This window comes from Magnolia sinica, chromosome 6 (assembly GCF_029962835.1).
Source record: "Magnolia sinica isolate HGM2019 chromosome 6, MsV1, whole genome shotgun sequence".
In the NCBI taxonomy this organism is placed as follows: domain Eukaryota; kingdom Viridiplantae; phylum Streptophyta; class Magnoliopsida; order Magnoliales; family Magnoliaceae; genus Magnolia; species Magnolia sinica.
The window spans coordinates 75,145,961-75,172,233 of NC_080578.1; the positions used below are offsets into that span (position 1 = coordinate 75,145,961).

Consider the following 26,273-nt stretch of genomic DNA (forward strand, 5'->3'; position numbering starts at 1 on the left):
TTACAAAAAAGATTGTTTTCTTAAAAAGGGTTGAACATTGCGCATTGAAGCTCATTTTTCACATACTATGGTCGAGACTAGAAAAATGCTGGTTGGTGTAACGCCATGAAAATCATGGGTCGAGCAAGAGCCTAACTCCCGAGTTCCAACACATTACTTATGCAACATAGATAATGATGATTAATTGTTGTCTGTATTAGTGTGTTAAACATGAGTGGGATTATACCAAAATAGTATATCATATCCAGAGACAGTTAAATTACGCAAGCGGAAGACTGTGATAGATATATAAACTATATAAACGAATTGTAACTCTCTTGAGTATGATCATATTACCAGGTCACTTAATTACATACAAACTTCCAAAATATACAAAATGTGTAATGCCATCTAGTCAGCATCTCAGTAATCCCCATCGATCAGAACATGGCCTACATAGACCCGCTTGATAACTGCATGTAGGAGAACTCCTCGTCATCATAAAAGTCTGGCTCCACTACATAAGCATCGTCATCATCTGCAACTACAACAGGTTCTGATTTGTGTTTAAAGCACTGTTCCAAAATGTGGGAGTGAGTGATCAACTCAGTGTAGCTATAAAGTAAAGGTTAACATGTTATCAATTCAGCCAAGCAGTAATGATAAAGCAATACAACACTCATGTCCTAAGTACTCTTGTTAATGCAAGGATGATATGTGATAATGATGTATGCCCTCGCCTGCACTCCCTCTACGACATCATCTCACAATCGCGGCATGCAACACTCCCGCTATGCTCAACTCCAACGCCAAAGGCACATGCAATGAGGTGCATGTGCGTGATTAGCCAAGTTCTTAGATAAGCATATTCATACAGTAGGATTGGGAAGCAAAGGCACCTCCCTTTATATCATTGACCCAAACAATGATCCATCTAGGGTCGTCAATCCTAGTTAATCACATACAATAGGCAATTCTAGGTCGCTTCAGAGAGGCTCATCACTATCAACACAGGCCTAGTTTATACTCAAGGTTACTACGGAAAGGCTAGCCACCTTAGCATAGTTCAAGTGTATACTCGAAGTCACTACGGGCTCGTCACCTGATCGTAGGGCGACAGCTCGAATACAGTGTCCTATACCACCGTATTCAGCTCACGACTTTGGGTTGCTCACTGGTCACTACAGGAAGGCTCGTCGCCCTAGCGTAGGCCGATAGCTCGACCACGGTGTCTCATACCACCATGCCCGACTCATGAGTCTTAGCGGAACGAGGTACCAAGGTTAATCGGGTTTTTCACTAGTAAGTTGGTACCTTAGATTCAAGCAGTAGCATCCACACATGGTGAACATATATTAGGCCAATCGGGTTGCTTGACAAGCTCGACTAGTACGAGCGTACATCGAGCTGATCGACATGGAGTGTATAAGCACTCTGCGTGGCCTAACCACTATCGACAAGTAGCGTACGACTCAGATTCATCGAACGTATTCGTCGTGGCTAAAACAGTTCATCCATCGATCATGAACCATTACCGATTACCTAGACTACATCGTAGACCAATCATTCTTAAACACAGCAGGCATTCATCTTCGATAGTCAAAGAGCATGTGACAACGATTCAAATATAAATCACATTTGAGCATTTTAACAAACACGTAATACGCATGTTGTCCCATATAAAATTCCATCCCTAATGCACGTAGTAGTAAGCCAGGTTATATGAAGGAAATTGTAACTACAAGCAAGGGAATGGAGAATCATATCTCAACACCCTAATAGAATACATTTCAACAAACATTTTCTCATTCAGGCATTTTCTCAAACACTTAGACTACACATATCACATGCATGTAATAAAGTAGTTATAACAGGTATTAAGCAAATCCCTTTATAAGGATTCACTATATGTACAACAATCATGTATTCTCAGTCAATAAACATAGCAAGCATAAATCATAATTCCATACTCATTCAAACATTTCAACAAATACATGGAATGTATTTAAAATCAACATAGTTTACATATATGCATAATATATGGTAAACCTTGTATCTAAGCACATGAGATAGCAATCAAGTCAATCATAAATCATTACTAACATTAAAAGCCTTGAAAACCATAACCTAAACATTTATAGTCCGCACCTTTCGCTGGTAGACTCATAACAAACTCAGTTCGAACACTAACTCTTTGTCTATGGCACAACGACAACCTATAGTATGAAATAGGTTAGCTATTTCACTATTTACTCTATTTGAATCCCTAAAATAGATTAAGGTTAGGATTTCTTACCCGAAAATGGAATCGAAAACGCCGGTATAGCAACACAGAAGCGGTGGTTAAGCACGTGGAGTGGTAGGGAAGGATCCCAGGAACAGTCTCCCACTTTCTCTCTCACTTTCTCTTTTTCTCTCTTTCCTTCTCTCTTTGCTCTCTTCTCTATCCTAGGGTTTACAAATTCGTATAGAGTGAGAGAGGGATGGGTTTAGGTGCTTATATAGGCCTAGGACTGATGTAAATGGCCCCAGGGCCATGGTATACATAGGTTATAGTAAAAAGTTGGCTGTTTCAGTCCAACAGAGAACATCCGGAGGCTCCTTTTCTGTGTATGGTCCGAAGTAAGTCCCCTAACATTAGATCTAGGTCTAGTTAAGTTTTCAGTCCGATCGGATTTACAGATCGACCGTGGAGGACTAGTCTCAGTTCAACGGTCATTGACACTCGATCAAGGCCACAAGTACATTGACCTGTGCTGGAAAATTTTTCTGATCCGAGGGTGTAGTTGGGTCAGAATCTGACGGTCTAAATCCTTAGATTTAGCCTGTAAGCGAACTACTCAATTCACTTAAGTTTCAGTTCATTCCCTAAAGATATTCGTGTTTCTCACACACTTCACTCCGGGCTCAAGTTATGCGTTTCGGGACATCACTTGGACTTGATTTCTGAGATAGTTGTCAAGCCCAGTAATGCAGTCATAACCATATAGTTTCACGATAATTGGACTTTCGACGCGCGGTCCAAGTCCGATACAGAGTTTCATGATACTCTTGAGAGAAACTAGGTTTTGAGATGGATCCTAAGTTTTTAGGCAATGTACCATTAGCAATCCTACTAATTTTGGGTCTTGCAGTTCATATTGAAAGCTGTCCAAGCTAGTTGGACAGGTGATCTAAAATAGCACTTAGTTAATTCTCGTCTAATTTCTAAAGGTTGTGGTCCTTAGTGATTTCTGCTTGAGGTGGTACTTAGGTCTTTGTACGGATTTTGTCGAGACATTATAGTTGGAAATTATGTCGAGGGTTAAATATTGCATATTATCCCCCATTTATAACTTTGTTTTATGAACATGATAATGCTTAATGTTCTATTTTAATCATGTTTGTGTTGCAAGGTGATTTTAAGAGCTTGGATTGGAAAGGATGTTAAAAGCATCGATTTAATGCTTAAGAATCACCAAAGCCAAGGATAGATCTTATGAGACCAAGAATGAAGAATTCACATGCCAAAGATCCAAGAAAACCAAGTCAAGAATTAAAAGAATCAAAGTTTCAAAGTGAATTTTCGTGATCCTCGACTAGTCTAAGCTTTGACTCGTCTAGCTTCGACCAGTCCAGGAGCCTGCTCAACTAGTCCTAGCTTTGCTTCAATTAGTCGAGGCTCCTGCTCGACTAGTCAAAGAATCCTCAACTCGAACTCCAACAACATGAACTTCTAAATTCCTGCCATTTTCAACCAGTTAAAGGTGACCCTTGACCAGTTGAAGGCTGTCCTCGACTAGTCGAGGGTTACGCAGATTTTACGCGGACTGCGTAAATTTAAGGCAATTTCTAGATTTTTCCAACTCGATACGAAAGTTAGAGTTGCACAATTATAAATAGGAGTCCTTAGGATGTTCCTAAGCACTAAGGTTAGAGGAGTGAAGCAAAAGGGTGGAGAAGCAGTCACCAAGAGTTTTTCTTCCTTTCCATTAGTTATTTTTATGCTTTTCTTAAGAGATTTTAGTTCAATCATGTCTATGGTTAGCTAAACCTTTTAGCTAAGGCTAAGAGGTGAAGTTTGTATCATGATGGGATGTTTCGTTTACTTTGATTCATGTTTATATTAAACCTTCTTTGATTCTAGTTTGATTTTAAAGGAATACTTTCAGTTATTAATGGTTTATTATGACTTAAATTACAGTAGATCTGCAATAGTTTTGAGTATCTTCTTTTTCTGATTTTGAGATTGTGGGATTGGTAAATCATATTGTTAGCCATCGTCTCATGGGCATGGTTTGGTGATGGAATCTCTTCCAATTATCACAATTCTCCTCCATTGAGAATTAGGTCAAGGAAAGTTCAGATTGATCTCAATTGTGTATCTTCCAATTGTATAGGATAGGACTCTGATTCCAATCATGTGACTTGAATCAAGTAGGAGGGCTCCCTGATCTCTACAAGTAGATCCTTGAAAACCCTAGTTACCACCTTTAAATTTACAAGTTTTAATTACTTTAATCACAATTACTCTCTCAATTACTTCAAAATTAGATTCACATCTTCTTCTAGTTAATTTCAGAAACACACAAGATTAGTCCCTGTGGATTCGACCTCGGTCTTACCGAGATTATTACTACATTGCGACCCTACACTTGGGGTTGTGAACATGGGCCAAGCATGTCTCTAATGTATCAGAGTATAGAATCAGAAAAGCTTTATCTTCCCCGATTGAATGGATCAATGTGACTTCATGGGTATCATCAACTTCTTTCGGTTGTTTGCACATATTGAAAATATTAAGCTCGAGTGTCATGTTCCTGAAAGATAATATCATGATCCCATTCCTGCAATTAATAGTGGCATTTGATGTGGCTAGGAATGGACGACCAAGAATGACGAGAATGTGAGTGCTTGTGTCTATAATGGGTTGTGTATCCAAGGCAATAAAATCTACTATATAGTAGAATTTATCAAATTGGACTAGCACATCCTCGATCATTTCTCTCAATATATGAATCGAATGATTAGCAAGTTGTAATGTGGTCTTGGTGGGTTTTAATTCATCTAGACTAAGATGCTTGTAAACCCAATAAGGAATCAAATTTACACTCACTCCTAATTCAAGAAGTGCGTGCTCAATCCGATGGTCCCCGAATATACAAGAGATAGTTGGGCTACCTGGATCCTTATACTTTTGTGGCACATCTTGCTTTAGGATGGTACTCACTTTCTCAGTTACAAAAATCTTCTTTTGTATACTTTGTCGTCTTTTGGCCATGCAAAGGTCTTTTAGGAACTTGGCATATGTGGGTATTTCTTTAATGGCATCCAAAAGAGGGATGTTGACCTTCACTTGTTATAGAACCTCTAAAACATCCTAAGTGTTAGATAGAGGTTTTAATGCAATCAACCATTGGGGGAATGGCGCCACTGACTTGTATGCTTTTTTTAGTTCTCTCTCTTGTGGAGCAATGCTAGTCTTGGCTTCTTCCAAGTCCTTAGGCTTTTTAGCCCTCGTCAGGATAGTCTTATCATTCATCTTACCACTTCTAAGAGTGGTGATGGACTTAGCTTGCTTCATGTGTTGATTGGAAGAGCTCATGTCACTATCTCACATTTTTTTTTGGGTTAGGGAGAGGTTGGGATGGAAGAATTCCTTTTTCCCTAACGACTACTTTTGACTCAATACTCTAAATAGACGATGCAAACACTCCCAAAGTTTTTTTGATATCTTGGAATGTTTGTAGCATATTCTAATTGAATTGCTCTTGATTTTGTATGAATTTTTTAATTGTATTCTCTTGAGGCCTTCTTTGATTAAGAAATTGAGTTAGGGCCTCTAGAGGTGTAGCCATTTGTCCGTTCCTCCAACTAAAGTTTGAATAGTCCCTCCAGCTGGGATTATATGTGTTTGAGGTGGGTCTGCTGAATGGTCGTTGATAGCTGTTTATAGCATTTGATTGCTCATGTAACAACTCTTGAAACGCAGGAATTGTAGTGCATATTGCTAGAACAAATACTGCAAGCAACTTCAACGGTTTCGTCGGGCTTGACTATCTCTACCTTCTTAATTCCATGGCATCGAATTTCCTTGTGAGATTGGCCACCCTAGTGTTCATGTCATCATCGTCTTTTAAGACATAAATCCCTCCTTTCTCTCTTGATTGAGTAGACTTAGAAGTGGTGGCCTTGAGGAGGTGTCCCATTATTGTGCATTTTCAACGAGTATATTAAAGTAATCCCACGCATCATCTACCTTCTTATTCATGAATTCACCCTTACACATCATTTCTACTAATTGGTGCATAGGTGAAGTCAATCCATCGTAGAAAAACCTTATTACCCACTGTGTTTCATAGTCATGATGTGGACATGAATTCAAGATATCCTTGAATCTCTCCCAACTTTCGAAAAATGTTTCTTCCTCTTTTGGGGAGAAATTCGTGATCGTCCTCCTTAAGGTATTTGTTTTATGGACTGGGAAGAATTTTCTAAGGAATTCCCTGGTCATCTCGGCCCATGTACTGAGGATCTTAGCCTTAAGGCATGTAGCTATGACTTAGCACTCTCTTTCAGAGAAAAGGGAAACAATTTCACACTTAAAGCATCTTCAGAAACATTATTAAACTGTAGAGAGGCAACTATCTCATCAAATTCCTTTAAGTGCAAGTATGGGCTTTCAGAATCTAGCCCATGAAATTTTAGAAGAAATTGGATCACTCCTGGCTTAAAATCTATGTTTCCTTCATTGAGTGGAAAGATCATGCAGGAAAGTGTACTCGCCCTCATCGGTTGTAAGTAATCTCTTAATGTTATAGGCGAGGGAGCAATATGCACCTCATTCTCATCTTGAACTTCCTCAACCGGGTGGTGTGGTTAATTTGCAACCATGACTTCTACTAACTCAGAGGATCTTAAGTGATGTCCAATCCGGTGATGGATAGGTAACCCTTCAACTAATCGTCCTTCGCTCAAAGGACGTAGAGCGTTATCACGTACCCACTTGGGCATGAAACACTCAGCACACTTTTAGTTCTAAACAACCTAATCCTAAAATAGGAATTTAGAAACTATAAAAAAAAAAAAAAAAAAAAAAGAGAAAAAATTAGAAAGATATTACCTGATGGGAGCTGCTAAGTTAGTTGCTACAAAACACTAAAATCATATTAGTACTAAAAGAGAAAACAATGCTAATCTAAAAAACTGAAAACATAGTTAGAAAATATGAAGATTTAGTGCTAATTCCTACACTGATTCTAAAACTAAAATAATCTAGAAAATATAGCGCAGTCCTCAGCAACGACACCAAAAACTTGTTTGCTTATACCCCAAATGCAAGGTTGCGAAGTAGTGATAATATCGATGAGACCAAGGTCAAATCCACGGGGAATGAATGTGTGTGATTTTCTGAAGTATTTAAGTTTAGAATTGGTAGCTAAACTTAAAAGTTATAATTGAAAAAGATATTGTTGTGAAGTGAACTATCAATAGAATGGAAAGTAGAGCACTAAGGATCCACTTGCAATCATCTTAATGCATCCTTACTTGATTCAATCAATACTTCAACTGGAATTAAAGTCCTAATCAATCCAGTTGGATGATACAACGGTTAAAACATCATAAACAATTCAAAATAGATTCTGAACATTCATAACATTGGTTAACCATTTATTTGAATTGATTATAGAAAGGCAAAGCATCGACCATGCCCTTAGTCAATGGTAGATCAGAGAATTGTACAGATCAAACAATCTCATAATAGAGAGGAAAACATTCATAAACTTCATAAGCATCCACCGTGCCGAGAGTCGACAATAAATCAAAGTAAATTCAAAAATATCTCTTTCATTAAATCATAAACTATGAAATACCAATAAGAAGATCAAATAACTTGAATCGAAGTAAGAACAACACTAAAACAAACTACAAGTTTCACCTAGCTAAGAGATTAGACAACCAAAAACATGATTGAAACTAATGCTTTTAAATAAAACATAAAAAACTAACCGGAATGGAGGATTTGGAGAAGATGGAAGACTCCTTAAAGTTCTCCACACCTTGCCCTCTTCCTTCAACCATAATTCATATTTTAGAACTCCTAAAGGACCCCAATTTATAAGCTTTGCCCGAACCGACCTTGAAACTACCTCAATTTATGTAGTCAGGTTATGCTCTGGTTGCAACCGATCGATTTTGATCACATTGAACTTTGAACTTTTGATGGACTGAATTAACTTCTTTTCGTGTTTGAACTCTCTATTCACCTTTGGTCGCACCAGATGTTCCTTCAATCGCACTAAACCTGGCTTTGGTCGTACTAAACTGGGATTCAGTCAAATCAAATTAGCTCTGAATTTCTTCATTCGTCGTCACTGGACTATTTTGTGCAACTTCAATCGGACCAAAGGTCGAGCTAAATAGTCTATTTTTTGTTGTTGCCTCTATGTTTTTTCTAGTCTTTTCTTCCTCCGTTGCACTTGGTTTTTCTTGGATCTTTGACATGTAATTTCTTTATTCTTGACCTCCAAATCTCCAAGTCTTACTTTACTATTCTTTTTAGCATCAATTCACCACTTTTGGCGTCCTTTTCTCAAAAGCTCTTGAAATCATCTTGTAAGAGAAAACAAGTGAAAATAGATCGATTAAGCATTATCATGTTCATAAAACTAATGAATAAATAGGAAAATTATGCTATATTTCACACTCGACATTACACATTTGCCTTTCGTATGAAAGGACTTTTCAATAAAGATAAAATAATAAGAAAAGAATTCTTATAGTCAATCACGGAGAATAGCTACAAAACACCATCCTAGATGGAGAACTTTGATTGATGCTTATACAGAATCCAGCATATGAGCATAGATTCGAATTACAACTGAAGTTAACAACTACTTGATTAACTCTACATATTACACTAAGGAATGTAAACAATAGGAAAAAATAAAGAACTACACTACGAAATGTAATTGAATGGAAGAAAGTAAAGGGATTACACTAAGGAATGTAAATTACATGTAATTGAAAGGATAATTGAAAGATAGATTTGGTTTGATTGAATTTGTACGAGATAATGTGCTTTGTTAAATCTTTTATCATTTATAGCCTTAACCTGATCATCTAGATGCTTCGCATGTTAATTGCATCACACTGCTGATGAAGAAATCTGGTAACCCTTCTTGGACCTTCGAGTACCTGCACACAAAGAAGACAGATGGAGACCATGGCTGTTGCAGGGGACCCTCCAATGACAAAGTCAGACAGGTAAGTTAGGTCTAGTAGAACGTAGGGTTTTTAGGAGTGGTTCATGCGTAAGATTGTATGTACCTTTCACTATTAGAGATGGTCCTATTTATAATAGAAAAAAGGAGGGTGGTGGTGTAGAGGGCAATCTCCCTACTTAGTAGGTGCTTGTTGTAATGAGAAACATATCCTTGAACAGGTCGTGATCATCTTTCGAGATCTTCATCTAATGGTTCAGCCTAGGCTCATTTGGTGAAATAGTCGACCGCAATGACTGCGAACTTAGTCTGACCTTTACTGGTTAGCAGGGGGCCAATAATGTCATGAATGTCAGAGATTCACGATGATTCCTCATCAGCCACCTGAGTAGCTAACCCCTGTGACTGGACCATGGTTGTTCGCCTAATGTGGGATAGACATTATCGGCCCATTGTCAATCAACAAAGGTCAGACTAAGTTCGCAGTCGTCATGGTCGACTACTTCACCAAATAGACCGAGGCTGAACCATTAGCCGAAGATCTCAGAAGATGATCATGACCGTTTGGGATTTGATTCCCTTTACAACACGCACCTACTAAGTATCGAGATTGCCCTCTAGCTATCACCCTCCTTTTTCAACTATAAATAGGAGCATCTCTAATGGTGAAAGGTACACACAATCTTACGTATGAATAACTCTTAAAAACCCTACGTTCTACTAAACTTAGCTTATCTGTCTGACTTTAGCATTTGAGGGTCCCCTGCAGTAGCCAGAGTCCCATTTGTCTTCTCTTGCAAGTATCAAGTGGTTTAAAGAGGACGTCTAGATTTCTACATCAACAGTTTGACGTCGTCCGAGGGAAACGATATTGAAAGCCATTCTCCTCATCTACAGTGCTCCAACAATGGTGAAAGGGAGAAAGAAAGCTCAAACCACCATTGCTGCACCCAATCTTGCATTGGTGGAACAATCCATAGACCATGGGGACTCAAGCTCCCAACTTCAGGCTGATTCTGCACCCGCAGGTCTAGTGCAGTAGTCCCGAAACCGGGGAGGTCAGCTTGTCTCTCTGGAGCATAAAATTGAAGCATTGACCAATAACATTGATAAGATAAAACAAGTACTGGAGCAACAAAATCCCCCTCCCAATCAAGGAGCTGAGGAGGTTGATGCTCGGGCAACCAATGAAGTCTATGAGTTGTCTCGAGCACCCGTCAGATCCCAGAGGAATAGACAGGCTCATGAGATGCCAAACTATGCACACTCCCATGCCTCAGGAATTGTCATATTGGCTACCTTGGACCTGCATCATGCATTGTAGTAGGAGAGGCGAGGTAAGGCCCCTGAGGTGGTGGATGAGAACAAGGATCCCTTGGAAGCCGAACTCAATGAGATACGGGATCAGATCAGCGACATACGACAAGCTTATCGCGCATACACTCTGACCTCGATAGAAGCTATGTTGGAGGAAACTGAGCTGTCATTTATCGACAATATCATGCAAGCTCAGCTCCTATCCAAATTCAGGATGCAGCAGATTACTCCATATTCAAGGTCCACTGACTTAGTCGAGCATGTAGAAACTTTTAGGGCGTAGATGGAGCTTCATGGTGCCTCAACCACAGTGATGTGTTGAGCATTCTCCCTAACTTTGTTAACAGCAGCTCATGAGTGGTTTCGGCAATCAAAACCAAAGTCCATTAGCTAGTTCATGCAGGTCAGCAAAGCCTTCATTACCAACTTCATCGGAGGAAAAGAAAGACAAAAGCCAACGACTCACCTACTCACCATCATTTGGAAGGAAGACGAGTTATTGAAGGATTACATCAAATGCTTCAACCTAGAAGTAATGCAAGTGGAGGGCTATTTGGATCAGATCGCCTAGACCGCTATGGCGGTCGGCCTAAGGGAGGGGAGATTCATCTTCTCGCTCGGCAAGAATATCCCGACGACATTAGCCAACCTCCTCAATCGAGCTCAGAAATACTCCAATTATGAGGATCTTTTTAGTTCGTGAAAAGCCACCATGAGTGAATGAAGCTCAAATAGGGAGAAATAACATAAGGAAGAATAAGCATCAGCTTCGAGCAACAAGCTTAGAAGAGATGATGATCTAACCAAGGGTTAACGTCTGAGCAAACGACCTGAGAGCAGATTCTGCTCTTACACTCACCTCAATCCTACGCCCGAGCAAGTCCTTATGAAAGTTCGAGACACGACTCCTGAAATGGACGAACCGGATGAAAACCAATGCCGATAAGCAAGATAAACGAAAGTACTGCTACTTCCACCGTGACCACGGCCATTCCACTAGCAATTGTTTCGACCTTAAGGAAGAAATTGAAGCCCTCATCCGCAACGGACACCTACGGGAGTATGTCAGTAGGAGGGAGGAACAGTCAGATCGGAAGAATGAGCAGCCCAGCAATGGCAACAACAACGAGGCTACAGGAAAATTTTGCACCATCTTTGGTGGGTCCGCGGGAGGAGGAGACTCGAACCGAGCACATAAAGCACATACTCGGAGCATCAGTCATAACAGCTTGGAAAATCAAGTCCACACCTGCAGACCTCCAAAGGAGCAGAAGGTGATCTCCCACGAACTGACATTTACCAAGGAGGATTTCCAAGGTATCCACCATCCCCATTGCGATGCCTTAATGGTGGTCATGACTATAGCTGACCGCAAAGTGTTTCAAATTTTGGTGGACACCGGCAGCTCGACCGATATCCTCTTCGCCGACACCTTCGATAAGATAGGGGTTGGGAGGTCCTGACTCCGACCTGTTAAAACTCCTTTGCTGGATTCACAGGGGATGGAGTCGCCTCCGAAGGATCTATACAGCTTCTGGTCATTATGGAAGAGGGACAAACCTAAACAATCACGATGATCGACTTCCTTGTGGTTGACTGCCCTTCCGTCTACAACCTCATCCTCAGACGACCGTCCTTCAATGTCATGCGGGCGATGGTATCAACCTACCACCTCATGATGAAGTTTCCAACAGTGCACGGTGTTGGGCAAATCAGATGAGACCAGCAGGAAGCTCGCTAGTGCTACTCCATGACTATGACGACGCAACACCACATGATGGTCGTTACTTCTCTTGGTCCTCAGGAAGAGTCGGTCGAAAGAGGATATCTAGTGGAAGACCTCGTAGCCATCTTGCTCAATAATTACGACCCAACTCATACTCTGTAGGTTGGATCATCATTAGCTCCAGGTCTACGGGGTAAGATCATGGACCTCCTCCAACGCAATGCCAATGTTTTCATCAGGTCTTATTAAGACATGCCCGGCATCCACTCAGAAGTGATGTTCCACAAGTTGAATGTCGACCCCAACCACCGACCAGTAAGACAGAAGCGACGAGCATTCGAACTAGAAGGATATGCCATCATTAGTGAAGAGGTCAATAAGCTCCTCGAAGGTGGTTTTATTAAGGAGATCTATTATCTTGACTAGATCACCAACGTCGTCTTGGTGAAAAAATCCAATGGGAAGTGGTAGATTTGCATTGATTATACTGACCTGAACAAAGCCTGCCCCAAGGATAGTTTTTCCCTTCCACGGATCGACCAGCTAGTCGACAATATGACCGGGGATGAGCTCCTAAACTTCATAGATGCCTACTCGAGCTATAACCAGATCATCATGCATCTGCACAACAAGCAGAAGATGACCTTGGTCACCAACAAGGGACTCTACTGCTATAAGGTCATGCCCTTTGGGCTGAAGAACGTTGGGGTCACGTACCAGTGACTCATCGATAAGATGTTCACTCGACAGATTGGACACACCATGGAGGTTTACGTTGATGACATGCTCGTTAAGAGCATCAAAGCTTTAAATCACCCTTTCGACCTCGAGTGGATGTTTGCGATCCTACAAAAATATCAGATGAAGCTAAACTCGAGCAAGTGCACCTTCGGTGTCGACTCAGAAAAATTCCTTGGCTTTTTAGTCAGCCAGAGAGGGCTTGAAGCAAACCCGGCAAGATTTGATCGCTGCTTGATATGAGCTCGCCAAGGATAACGAAAGAGATTCAGTGCCTCACAGGAAGAGTGGCTTCCCTCAACCGCTTTATCTCCCAAGCTACTAACAAGTGACTCCCTTTCTTCCAGCTGTTGAAAGAAAAACAAAAGATAGAATGGACCAAGGACTATGAGCTAGCCTTCAACAGCTCAAACGATACTTAGGATCTCCTCCGCTACTTTCCAAGCCCATGTAAGGAGAGCCACTACTGCTCTACGTGGCAATCTCGGCCATAACAGTCAGCTCGACCCTAATCCGAGAACAAGGAGGGAAGCAACTCTCAGTGTACTACGTCAGCAAAGCCTTGGTCTCAGCTGAAACCAGGTACCCAGATATCGAGAAGCTCACCTTAGCTCTGGTCATGTCATCTCATTGCCTCCGACCTTACTTCTAATCCCATACAATCATAGTCCCAACCAATCATCCCCTTCGTCAAGTACTCTAGAAGCCTGAGGTGTTGAGGAGACTTACGAAATGGGCAATTGAGCTCAATGAATTTTACATCAAATATCAGCCCTGTATTGCCATCAAAGGTCAAGCGGTAACTAATTTCATCGTCAAGTTTGCCTGCAACCAAAACCTGAAAGCCGATCCAAGAAGAAAAACCGACCAACTAGATAAAGACGATCAGGTGGATAGGGCCGACCCACCGACCTGGACATTATACGTCGACGAATCATCCAAATCTAAAGGTAGGAGGGTCGGGGTAGTCCTTAAGGCTCTCGACCAGACCTACACGCAATATGCCTTAAGATTTGGATCCAAGCATCGAATAACATGGCAGAGTACGAAACTCTTCTCTCTAGACTTAAACTGGAAACAACAATGGGGGCTTAAAACCTAAAAGTCCATAGTGACTCACAGCTCATCGTCAACCAAGTCACCAGCGAGTACTAGGCCAAGGAAGACAGAATGATCGCCTACTTACAAAAGGCCCAGGAACTTATGAGCAAATCCCTCAAGTACAACATCAGCTAGATCCCTAGATCGAAAAAACTCCAAAGCAGATGCATTAGCGAAGTTGGCCCCAATAGCTGAAGATGACATATTAAGATCAATCTCGATAGAGTTCCTGGCCGAGCTAAGTATTAGCAAGTCCGATCCAGATATAGTTCTTCCAGTAAATTCGGTCTCAAGCTGGATGAACCTAATAATCGAATATCTTCAGGAAGGGAAGCTACCCGAAGATCAACTCGAGGCACGCAACCTCCGATCCAGGTCAGCTCAGTACACCATGGTCGGGGACACCTTGTACAAAAAGGAATTCTCTCTACCTTATATCGGGTGTCTTTGACCTAAAGAGGCTGAGTATGTTCTGAGAGACATACATGAAAGGATTTACGACAACTACTCTAGCAGTCATGTCCTCGTCCATAAAGTCATCCGATAAGGATACTTCTGGTCGACCATTTGAAAAGATGTCAAGCAATACACACAGAGATGTAGTAAATATCAGAGATTCATAGTGATACCTCATCAATCACCTGAGCAGCTAACCCCCATGACCGTTCGCTTAATGGGGGATAGACATTATCGGCCCCATGCCAACTGGCAAAGGTCAGATTAAGTTCACAGTTGTCGCGGTCGATTACTTCACCAAATGGACCGAAGCCGAACCATTAGCAGAAATCTTAGAAGATGATCATGACACGTATAGGATACGTTTCCCCTTACAACACGCACCTACCGAGTAGGGAGATTGCCCTCTATGCCACCACCCTCCTTTTTAAAATATAAATAGGAGCAACTTTAATGGTGAAAGGTACATACAATCTCATGCATGAACCACTCATAAAAACCTTACGTTCTACTAGACTTAGCTTGCCTATCTGACTTTGGCATCAAAAGGTCCCCTACAGCAGTCACAGTCTCCATCTGTCTTCTCTTGCAGGTATCAAGTGGTCTCAAGAGGACGTTCAGATTTCTACATTAATAGGCACAATCACTCTTCATTCAAATGCTTAAGGCTTGTTTGATTTTCTAATTCACCCGTAAATACCGTGTAAATATGTAATAATTATTTTCCCTATATTTACCTCACTTTGTCCAATGTTTATACATTTTTAACACAAAAATTGAGAATGCAACAACATATTTGTGGGTCCCACCGTGATGTGTATCGCTTATCCATACCGTTCATCTATTATGCCCGATGAATTTATGGCATGAGCCAAAAAATGAGGCATAATGAAAGCTCCAGTGGACCACGCCACTAGAAAAAAGGAATCGAACACTTGCCATTAAAAACCTATCAGGCCCATTGTTTCTTTTTGTGTGGGGCATTTGAGTGCTCAATCTGCCTAATTTTTTGGCTCATGCCTTAAAATATTGTGTTAAAACGGCTGGATGGAATGGATTAAGCATACACATAATCTTGGGCCCACAAATTTAAAATAACTCTTTTAAACCGCTTCAGAAAATAAAAAGTACTATAGATTTTCAAACTATTTTCAAAAGGGTGAAATGGTAATAATTACCCATTTCAAGAGTATTTACACAACCACTGAAAAAATCAAACATACCCATGGTGAATGATGTGACATTGTTGGATGCATTCTAGATATAATGGGTTCCCGTTGTATGATAGTAAAATCTTCTTAATATATAGACAAACATCTCCAAATACACAAATCCATATAGATTACATAAAACTAGTTTTGATTGGCTGTTGAAAGAAGTGGCGACAACTGGGATGAACAATGGCTACCTCCTACATATATAGTTAAGCGAGAGGAGATCCGGATTATTAGGAGAAATTGGATGGTTGAGATTGTTCTGTCTGCCATATTTTAATACTCTTGTCCATCCACGGTGATATTATGGATTTGGACCATCCTGATCGACGCATATCATGTGTACGGTGGATGGGTTGCCATTATTTGTAAATTGTGCGTTTACACACACTAGGAAAAACCAGAGGCAGAGGCTGGTGTACTACACACCACCGACCTGGCTGGTATGAGTACGTCTCGTACGAAGACGAGCGCTGACCTTCTAAAGCTCCGAGGTGTACGAACGGTTCAAAGGAGATCAGAGTTACATTGACTCCACAATAATGTATTTATTATATCCACACCGTTCATCCATTTGGCCAGATAAGTTTAGAGCATAAAACTAAAAATGAGTCATATCCAAAGCTCAAATGGACCACAACACAAATAGTAGTGGGACAATGATTCTGACCGTTAAAACATTCGTAGGGCCACCATAACGTCTGCTTTCCATCCAATATATTCATACGGTCATACGGACCTAGCTGAAGAGGAAAAAGAAATATCATATTGATTCAAAACTTCTGCGACCCCAGTGGGGTTTCAATGGTAGACGCTCAATCTCCCACTGCTTTTTACAGTGTGGTCCAGTTGATCTTTGGATCTGTCTTAATTTTCGACCCAAGCATCAAAACGAGCTGGCCAAATGGACGGACGATTTGGATATAACACATCTCTTTATGGGACCACAGAACTTAGTGACGTTAATACACCAGCGAAGTCCGTGGTGTGTAGTACACCAGCCAATCAGCTTCCGAGGCGGGACTGGAAGAAATAAAGGAGCATTGCAATGACGGATGTATCTGATACACAACCCGCAGAGTTGATCCTGGTCACAGAGATGTGACCGTAGTACGTCTTTACTAGGGTGGACCCCACACATCCCGCCTACGGTTTTACCCTCCTCCGGCTCGTGGCAGAAGGCCCACGTGTGTCGAGTCCAAGGGATGGACCACGTTCTTGCTTATGCTTTTATGCATAGACCCATAGAACGTGGAATCCTCCATGTCACCTTATCCACTACCCGTCTCCATATCTCTCCCTCTCTCCACTCGTCTAGTTGCAAGGGGACCAGTATCTCTCCGAGGAAATTCTACTTGGTCATTGTTATAGGCAGTTTGAATACCGGCGTGTCATAATTGAATTTAAGAAAGATAAGCAATGTGACCTGAGGTAGGAAGATATGCATCGTTATCTGAATGGGATGAGATAGGTCGTCACTTGTTTAGCCCCTCGTTCACGGTGTAAAATAATTCCATATGAAAGAACTTTTAAATAGAGATAAAAAGAGAAACAAAAAATGGATTATTATGGTGGTTAAAAAAAGAAAAAAAGAAACAAGAGCGAAAATCACGGATTTGCGACGGATGAAATCCGTCGTAAAATCAAATAAACGACGGATTTCGTCCGTCGCTTGGTCCATCGCTGTTTATTGGGTCTTTTTTTTTTGCCGATGGATAAAATCCGTCATTTAATCTGCGACGGATAAGGTCCGTTGTAGATTGCCGACCGATAAGATCCGTCGCAAAAATAAAAAAATCGTCACTAAAATTCGAAAAAGCCCACATTTAATATTCATCATTAAAATCTTATCCGTCACTAACATGAGGAAGCGACGGACCGAAATCCGTCGTTCTTCTATTGTTCATAAATTAGCGATGGATTTGGTCAGTCGCTAAAATATCTATAAATTAAAAAAAATATATCATTAGATTTTATTTATTTATTTATTTTATTTTGAATCTTACACCTGATAATCATTTTAAAAATAATTCAACGATTGTTTAATAAGAATTCTATTCACAAAATAAATCCTATTCACATAATTGTTTAATAAGAATCCTATTCATCAAACTAAAAAGTTCAATCATACTAGAAATCAAAACTCCCTGCCAAAGCATTATATGATACCTCATATGACAAATACATGCACATAAATAGAATCCACTAAATATGATACCTCATATAACAACATATAACCATTGACTTGTAAAAGCCTGCTAACTGCCTAATGAAATCTAATATATACTCGCATACTTCTAGGAGAAGAAGGGAGCTTTTGATGGGACACGTCTTTCTTCCAGCTTGAACCCGCAGCTTGTCTATCATGGGAACATATTCATAAACTTTGAGAACCCTGCCCTTCCAAATTAGAGAAGCATGTCAAAAACTACCGCTAGACACATTGTCACGGTATTTCTAGAAGACGGAACATTAATTAATTAAATACAAATAGAAGAAAAGCCTCATTGAGAGTACATGAATCTTTGAAGTGGTTTTTATGTCGATAAAAGACTTCACTATGCTCCACAACAGCCTAAAACTAGGGCCAGCATTGATGATAAACATTCGGCACAATGTTTGTACGAGAGCAAGTCCAATGTTATAGGCAACCAATATCTAGATGCACATTTCCATTAACAACTCAAATTCCTATTTAATTTTTGGTCTGAACCAAATTATGATTACAAGTGACATCAGGACTCCATACTCAATTAAGACTAATTTCTAATACAATTCTACTTTATAAAACAATGTATATGGAAAGATGTTCGGTGAATCAAGACATTCTTTTCTTGGCAATGCCAAGGCCTACACAAATATCAGGAGTCGAAAGAATCTTATTATATTCATATATTTGTTTCAGATAAATAGATAAATAATGAAATCATTAGCACTGCCTGTCTGGTCGATATCTACATACCTGGAAATGCAATGGATTTATTTGGCAGGAGAGGATCCACCTGCACTGCCTATCTAGTTGAGATCCACATACCTGTTACCCCAATATCTTCAATTGAAACTATCATGCAACTATTTCTTTTTGTAGAATGAGAACCAAATAATTGCAACAAATTCGATATAATGTAAAAACTTACCATCAACCCATAGACCTGTAATAAGAATCTTGCCATCACCTTGAGCAGCAACACAAACAGGATCATCCTGTAGCAGCCATAAAGCAAAACAAAGTAAATCAGCTGCAATTAAGCAATAAATAAATAAGATAGTGCTAGAGCTTCAAGCACAATGAGTTGAGTTTGGACGTGTTCAGTCCTGATGATTATCATCAGCTTAGCCTTGTCCCAGATATTTGGTGTTGGCTTCACCCACCAATTCACATATTTTGGCTTCTAATAATAAACTAAAAAAATATCAAAAATTTCACACTTCCCATCAAGTCTCACCGCACTGGTTTACATTTTAAATATCGCCTTTTTCCAACTTTTCAGCATTTCCTACTGCACTACTTTACATTTTTCACCATTTCAACAGATTCACCAAATTGTGATTTTTCTGGAATGCCTGGTGAACAGGCCTTTGCTTCAGGCCATTTCAGGGCAATTGACTAATCCAGCCACCTCATGAGTTCGATTGCCAGCCTGATTTGTGAAATCTTTTATAACAAATACCAACCTGTAATTAGAACACAGACTGTAACTTGAATGAAACAAAGATTTCCAACTCTCTCAGTTGTTGGGGTTTATTCATGACAAGAATACGATGCTCCTTTGCATATAACTCTAGAAGATCCTTGACCTACTTGGAAAACAATGCATTAATAGTGAACCTGAATTGTTGTTGTGGTTGATGGTTTGCATATAAATGTATTCAAGCTAGATCATCCCACTCTCAACCCCCAATCTAGTTTGAAGATTGAGAAATTAGAAGGAACGATCACATACACCCGCAATCAACAGAATGGTACTATCAACCTTAACACAAATGCCAGGTGCTAAGTGTGTACAACATCCAAGCCATGAAATAGGTGTGCCAAGAAGATCGCCTGGCATAAAAATTAGATGAGTTCACTCACAGGCAAGCCACAATAGGTTGAATTGGATCATCAGCAGATACAAGTTAAATAGTCCACTGTTTTCCCTATGGTGCGCTGACCTGATTTGAATGACATGGTCTTCATGGTTGGGGCCCATTTTTTCAATGCTTTGATTTGACCCACATTTGACATGGTCTGCATGTCCTGCATGGACAATAACTTACAAGCCATTGAGGCATATGTTATCACTAGTAACATAACAATGCCCAAGAACTTAGACAAATAGTGTCCAACATATGCTAGAAAATGTGAGACAAATACCATATGACTGGAACTCTCCCCACCAATCATTTCCTCCAGGGATACACCAAAATGGATCCGCGGTTTTAAGAATCTTTCCCAAGGTAAAATGTTTTCTTCCTTGTTGCAATCTGCATATCCTGTAGCAATAATACATACAATCCATTGGATTAGCTTCCATAAAGTAGAATGCTAATCAGTAAAGCAATGACACTTTATAATATAAACTGCACCAGGAACAGTTGAGTGTAGAGTGTGTGATTTCACAAGATCTCGAGCACGCTTGAGATTTATCTGCCAAAATATAAGTAGAAATTCAATGCAATTGAAAACTAATACACATGAAGCGCGCGCACACACACATAAAAGAAAAGAAAAAAAAAATAGAAAAAGAAGAAAGAAACGAAAAGAAGAAAAAGAGTAAAACCATGGAGAGTATTAACATGTGCATCGACAGCAAACATGTCTTGACTAATAAGACAGCACGCCCACTTATTTTATATACATATATGGGAATACAACATATTTGTATTTGTGGTCACATGTACTTCATGTGAACCAAGCAAAGCTCCTGAGATTAACATCATGCCAAACTCTTCAATGCAAGTTCCAACTCATAGATAAGCAAACATGTATTGGAAAAACAAGTCAAAATAAACTAACATTGCCCTCCAGTGAACAAGAATTTTCTGTATTAAACATTATGGAGTAATCATGATGGAGATTTCATAAATCCGGTCAGATACTAGCAAACTAACATTTGCAACAAGTAAATGATCACCTACAAGAACAGTAGTGGAGGCCGTTGAGCCAGCATCTCTGTATTGATTGTTTTCCGACTTGAGAAATTCGGAGTCTGTGTGGTTGTATGCATTAGCTGCAGACACAGGAAGCAAATAGGCACGACTATTCCACCATTTAGCTAAAACACAAAGGGAACTTTGTTCATGATGGGTACTAACAAGTAGATGGATCAAATTGTTGATTTGATCTATTTTTCTGTAAAAGATCATGACTGTTCCTATTAAAGGTCATTGAACAAGAATCTTAAAGACAATGGGCCACATCTTGATGTTAAAGGCAATGGGCCATCACAATGAAAACATCTCCACAACATCAATCCAACTTAGGCATGTACAACCATGCTGACTAAGAAAAATAGATTATCAACAAAAGAAACATGCTCTTGTTCTAGCACTCACGTTGAACTTATTTGATTTATATATTGAGGTGCACAGGATGCCGCCAACTTTAAGGCCATTTGAGTAAAGATCATTCGGCCACTTTATTCTAACATCAAGATGTGGCAAACCCGGAAATTAGACCATTTTCGCAAGCTAAAGTAAATACTAACTTTAAAATATAAAACATGAGATGCAAAATTTAAAACTAAATCAAATAAACTAGTGCATGAGCTGGCATAGAAAAACAAAAAGCAACATTTCTATTAGTTAATGGATCAGATTTTGAACATATAGACTACACAACAATGAAGCCTCAAAATCATTATTAACTTTTCAAGGTTTTTTCCTGCAACAGCTATACCAACATTTTCAAGATTTCAACTTCCATAAAACCAACATGCATATAAATAAATAAATAAAAGAAAACTATAGAAGTTGCATTTTGTACCCGACTATTAGTCAATGAAAAGAATCTACAATGACAAAAGTATATATCTTTAACATTTAAAATATAATAATTTAAAGAGGCAGCCTCACACATGACTAGTTAGAAAATAATTTACCATCCACCTAGAGCATAAATTCCAAAGTGTCAAATGTGTACAGCATCCCACTCGTCCAAAAGGTTTGGCCCCCACCACGAAGAATGCTCAACATAAAAATTAGGCTCATCCACTCATCATGTGGCCTACACCAAAGAAAACAATTGGCAGATAACTGCCAATTTGATAATCCTAACAAGATTCATGTGTTGAAGTTTTGCAATCAACAAAACCTCATTTTTTAATTCTTCATTCCCTTGCCCCGAATTCTTGGAAAGCCTTTTCCCTGATATTTCCTAACCATTCATCAGCTTACCCTGAAAGTAACCATCCAGTAAATTTGGGTTTTAATTACAATCAAGAAGCACATAAATCCATCCATTCTTAAAATGATCATGTAATAACAAATTTGGCAGTGAAAGTGGCAAAAAAAAATCTAGTTCAGTCAACTAGCCCTTTGTGCGAAATAGACGTATCACATCACACTATTTACCTTAAGACAATCGGGATCTCATAATTCCTGTGTTTAACCATAACCACCACCCGCAAACTCATGAATAGCCACACCAACCATTGTATGGTGTAGGAAGTAATCAGGCATAAGAGGGCATCATATATATAACCTACACAACATATATATTCAGTGATAATAAAGCACATAAGCTATAGTCATACCACAACTAGGAAAGGTAAACACATCAAACCACCTTATTTACTTCTGAGAGCTGATCACCTACAACCACTATATTCTAACTTGTGCTGCAGCCAAATCTTTTCTGAAACACGTCTTCCATCATTTTACAACCAAATACATTGAATCAGGCAAGGAATCCTATTAGATTGCGCCAAATACCAGAAAAAAATCAGATCTAATCTCCAAACCGAATCTATAGCTTCAAAAACCTAAACAAACCATAATAAGATAAGATGGACAAGATCTCTCCATAAAACATGAAAAAACATCATTCTGGGGAAAGAATATGTATGCTCTATACCCAAACGTCGTATTTATGCTCTGTCCCCAAACAGGCCATTTCTTTTCGACGACATTAGAGTAGCAGAAATCCCCAGATCCCCAATAAATAAATAAATAAATAAAACATAGAAGGTGAAATCCCCAATTCCAAAAATCCTCAAAATCCTTAAAATCCTAAAACCCCCAAAATCCTAAAATCCCCAAATCCCTAATTTGTAAAATCAGAAAAACCCCAATTCAGGGTCCACATTCAAATCTGTAAGCCCTAAAATCCCCAAATTCCCTAAATGAGGGTCCACATCAAATCAAAAATCCATAATTTACTAAATCCCCAAATTCCTAAATCGGCATTGAGATTGAGAGAGAGAGAGAGAGAGAGAGAGAGAGAGAGATACCTCACGTTCGACAAATAGTCGTCAACCGAGCTTCAGAGAGAGAGAGCGAGGGCATGCGTGGGCAGGGCGTTCGTGGATCAAAGACACACAAAAGAAAGCTTAGAGAGAGAGAGAGAGAGCGGGAGAGAAGGGAGAGGGGACTAGGACGAGAGAGAGAGAGAGAGAGAGAGAGAGAGAGAGAGACAAACAGACAGAGAGGGAGGATTAGGGTGAGAGAGGGAGAGGATTAGGGCTATAGAGAGAGGAGAGGGAAATCGGTTTACGTACTGAGTTACTCAGCACACTTTTACCGTACTGAGTAAACTCAGTTAGGCCTACCGTGAATGTTTATGGCTTATCCACGCTATCCATCCATTTTTCCAGCTTATTTTAGCGGTCGATACAAAAATTGTAGCATTCTCAGGCTCAAGCGGACCACACCACAGGCAACAGTAGGAATAATGACTTCCATCGTTGAAACTTTTGTAGGGCCCACAGTGATGTTTATTTGTCATCCAACCTGTTCATAAGATCACACAGACATGGATGAAGGGAAAATAAAAATGACAGATTGATCCAAAATTTCTGTGGCCCCCAAGAAATTTTCAACAGTGAAATTTCAATTACACTGTTTCCCTTGGTGAGGTCCACTTGAGATTTGGATATATTTCATTTTTCTTCTAGAGCCCTCAAATTATCTGTTAAAATGGATGGACGAAGTGGATAAAATATGTAAATCATGGTGGACCCGTAGTGTTTTCTCAGTACGCTTAGCGTGCTGAGTTACTCAGTACGCAATCCGCGTCTGGCAGGTTGTGTAGCGAGACTTGCTACTGACGTGAGGTCACCAAGTTTTGTGGGGCCCATTATGGTGTATGTGTTGTATCCATACCGTCCATCCATTTGGAGATATCATTTTAGGGCGTTATCTAAAGAATGAGGCAGATCCAAAGCTTTAGTAGACCCATGACAGAAAATAGTGGGGAGAGTGATTCCCACCGTTGAAACCTTCCTAAGGCCGACCATGATGTTTATTTGAAATCCAAACTGTTCACAAGTTAACAAAGATATGAAAGAAGTTAAAACACAAGTATCAGCTTGATCGAAAACTTTTATGGGCCTTAGAAGGTTTTAATGGTGGGAGTCACTCTCCCCACTCTTTTTTGTGGTGTGGTCCACTGGAGGTTTGGATTAGACTAATTCTTTGATTATTTCCCTAAAATGATCTCTCCAAATAGATGGACAGAGTGGATACAAAGAATGCATCATCATGGGGCTACAGAACTTAGTGATGTTAGTCTCGCTGCTCAATCTGTCAATAGCGGATCCACGGATCCACGTCCAGGACACGGAAGGATTTATGCGAAAGCCTTTAACAGGAACTTCCTGCACAAGGATGTTGGGTGGGGACCGCCGAGATGTTTGTGAGAAATCCATCCCATCCATCCGTTTTATGAGATCATTTTAGGATGTGTGACCAAAAATTAGGTGTATCCAACATTCAATTGGACCACACGAGAGGAAACAATGGGAATTCAGTGAGCACCGTAGACATTCAATCAATATTGTTTTCCCATGGTGTGGTCCACCTGAGATTTTGATCTACCTCATTTATGTGATATAGTATTAAAATGATGTGCAAAAATTAATGGACAGTGTGGGTTGATCCCAAATTTATGGGCCTTGTAAAAAATCGTGGTCCAATCCGTTCCCCTTATTGGTGGTTTGGTCCATTTAATCTTTGAATATGATTCATTTTTGGATAATTCTCTAAAATGATCTCAAAAAATGGATGAATGGTGTGCGTTGATCCCAAAATTTCGATAAATTCAAAACTCAAGTGGACCATGCCACACAAATTAACAGTGTGGATTAATGATTTCCACCATTAATACCTTCCTTGGGCCCACAGTAACATTTATTTGCCATCCAACCTGTTCATAATATCAAAAGGATATGAATGAAGAGAAAACACAAACATCAGCTTGATCTAAAACTTCTATGGCCTCCAAGAAATTTTCAATGGTAGAGGTTCAATTACACTATTTCTTGTGGTGTGGTCCACTTGAGCTTTGGATATGCTTCTTTTTTGTTCTTTAGAACTCAAATTATCTGTTAACATGGATGAACGAAGTGGATGAAATAAATAAATAATGGTGGATACCCACGGAGTTTACTCTAATAAGGGTAACGAGTAACTCACCTAAATGTAGTGGAGAAGGGTTTCCTTAAAACATTCGTAATTATATATTGGGCTTACCTAAATGTGATTCACATATCCCCACTAATTATGTGTGTCCCAGTTGGATGAGGGGTCATACCAAGTTCTATCCGTATCCAAAACTCATGTGGGCCCCGCCAAGTGCTTTTATATTTTTTAGGATGTCTTCACATGGTTTTAGATGGTATGGCCCACGTGAGTTTCATATACGGATGATTTTTGAGATATCTCATAACCTAAAGGGGACACATCAAATGCACGGTGTTGATGTTTGACACACATCATGACGGGGCCCACAAAACTTACTAACACCAATTCTTAGGTTCTCGGGAGGATAATAAGTTGAGTCACAATTTTGACCAGAAAATTTGGCCCATTTTACATGTCTAGTCCATTCACTCTATTTTACTGATCAATACCCTCAATTTGATTAGTTACTCGCCCTGATCAGGCTAACTACATATGAGAAAGAAATTGGGCATACAAGATTTATCAACAAGTTGAGTGAAATTTGATTTAAACATCTGAAGTTATTTATTATTCAATTTAGACTAATTAGATTGTCCAAAAATAGTTAAATGTTCAATTAGTGGATGTGCTAAATAATTTATTATTATTTTTTTCACAAATAAATTTCAATTTCCATTTAAAAATAACATTTTTTTTCAAAATGTATATTTTTTTACTCTTAATTTTTCTTTGAAAACTTTTAACAAAATATCATTTTTATTATAAAATATTTCAAAAAAATATAAATTCTGAATTTTTATTTTTTCAAAATCTCAAAATTTTCACAAATTTTAAATTTTTTTCCCCAAAAATACCAAAATGCTGATTTTTTTTTCTTCAAAAGCATCATTTTGTTTTCAACTTTTCAATTTTCTTTTTTAAAATGATATCTTTTTT

The 26,273-nt window shown here is 39.4% G+C and overlaps 2 long non-coding RNA genes and 1 other non-coding gene across 3 annotated transcripts; 1 reads left to right on the forward strand and 2 right to left on the reverse strand.

Moving 5' to 3' along the window:
- Positions 1–6,317: 6,317 nt before the first annotated feature.
- On the forward strand, positions 6,318–6,425 carry LOC131250316 (small nucleolar RNA R71). The gene has a single exon (XR_009173238.1). It is a non-coding gene; the product is annotated as a small nucleolar RNA R71 (small nucleolar RNA).
- A 12,656-nt stretch (positions 6,426–19,081) lies between these two features.
- Positions 19,082–20,932, reverse strand: LOC131248887 (uncharacterized). Its single transcript, XR_009172525.1, has 3 exons — positions 20,856–20,932; positions 20,092–20,210; positions 19,082–19,532 (listed from the first exon to the last, which is right to left on the reverse strand). It is a non-coding gene; the product is annotated as an uncharacterized LOC131248887 (long non-coding RNA).
- Positions 20,933–21,555: 623 nt separating this feature from the next.
- On the reverse strand, positions 21,556–23,280 carry LOC131248888 (uncharacterized). Its single transcript, XR_009172526.1, has 4 exons — positions 23,168–23,280; positions 22,504–22,628; positions 22,290–22,419; positions 21,556–22,113 (listed from the first exon to the last, which is right to left on the reverse strand). It is a non-coding gene; the product is annotated as an uncharacterized LOC131248888 (long non-coding RNA).
- Between the last annotated feature and the right edge of the window lie 2,993 nt (positions 23,281–26,273).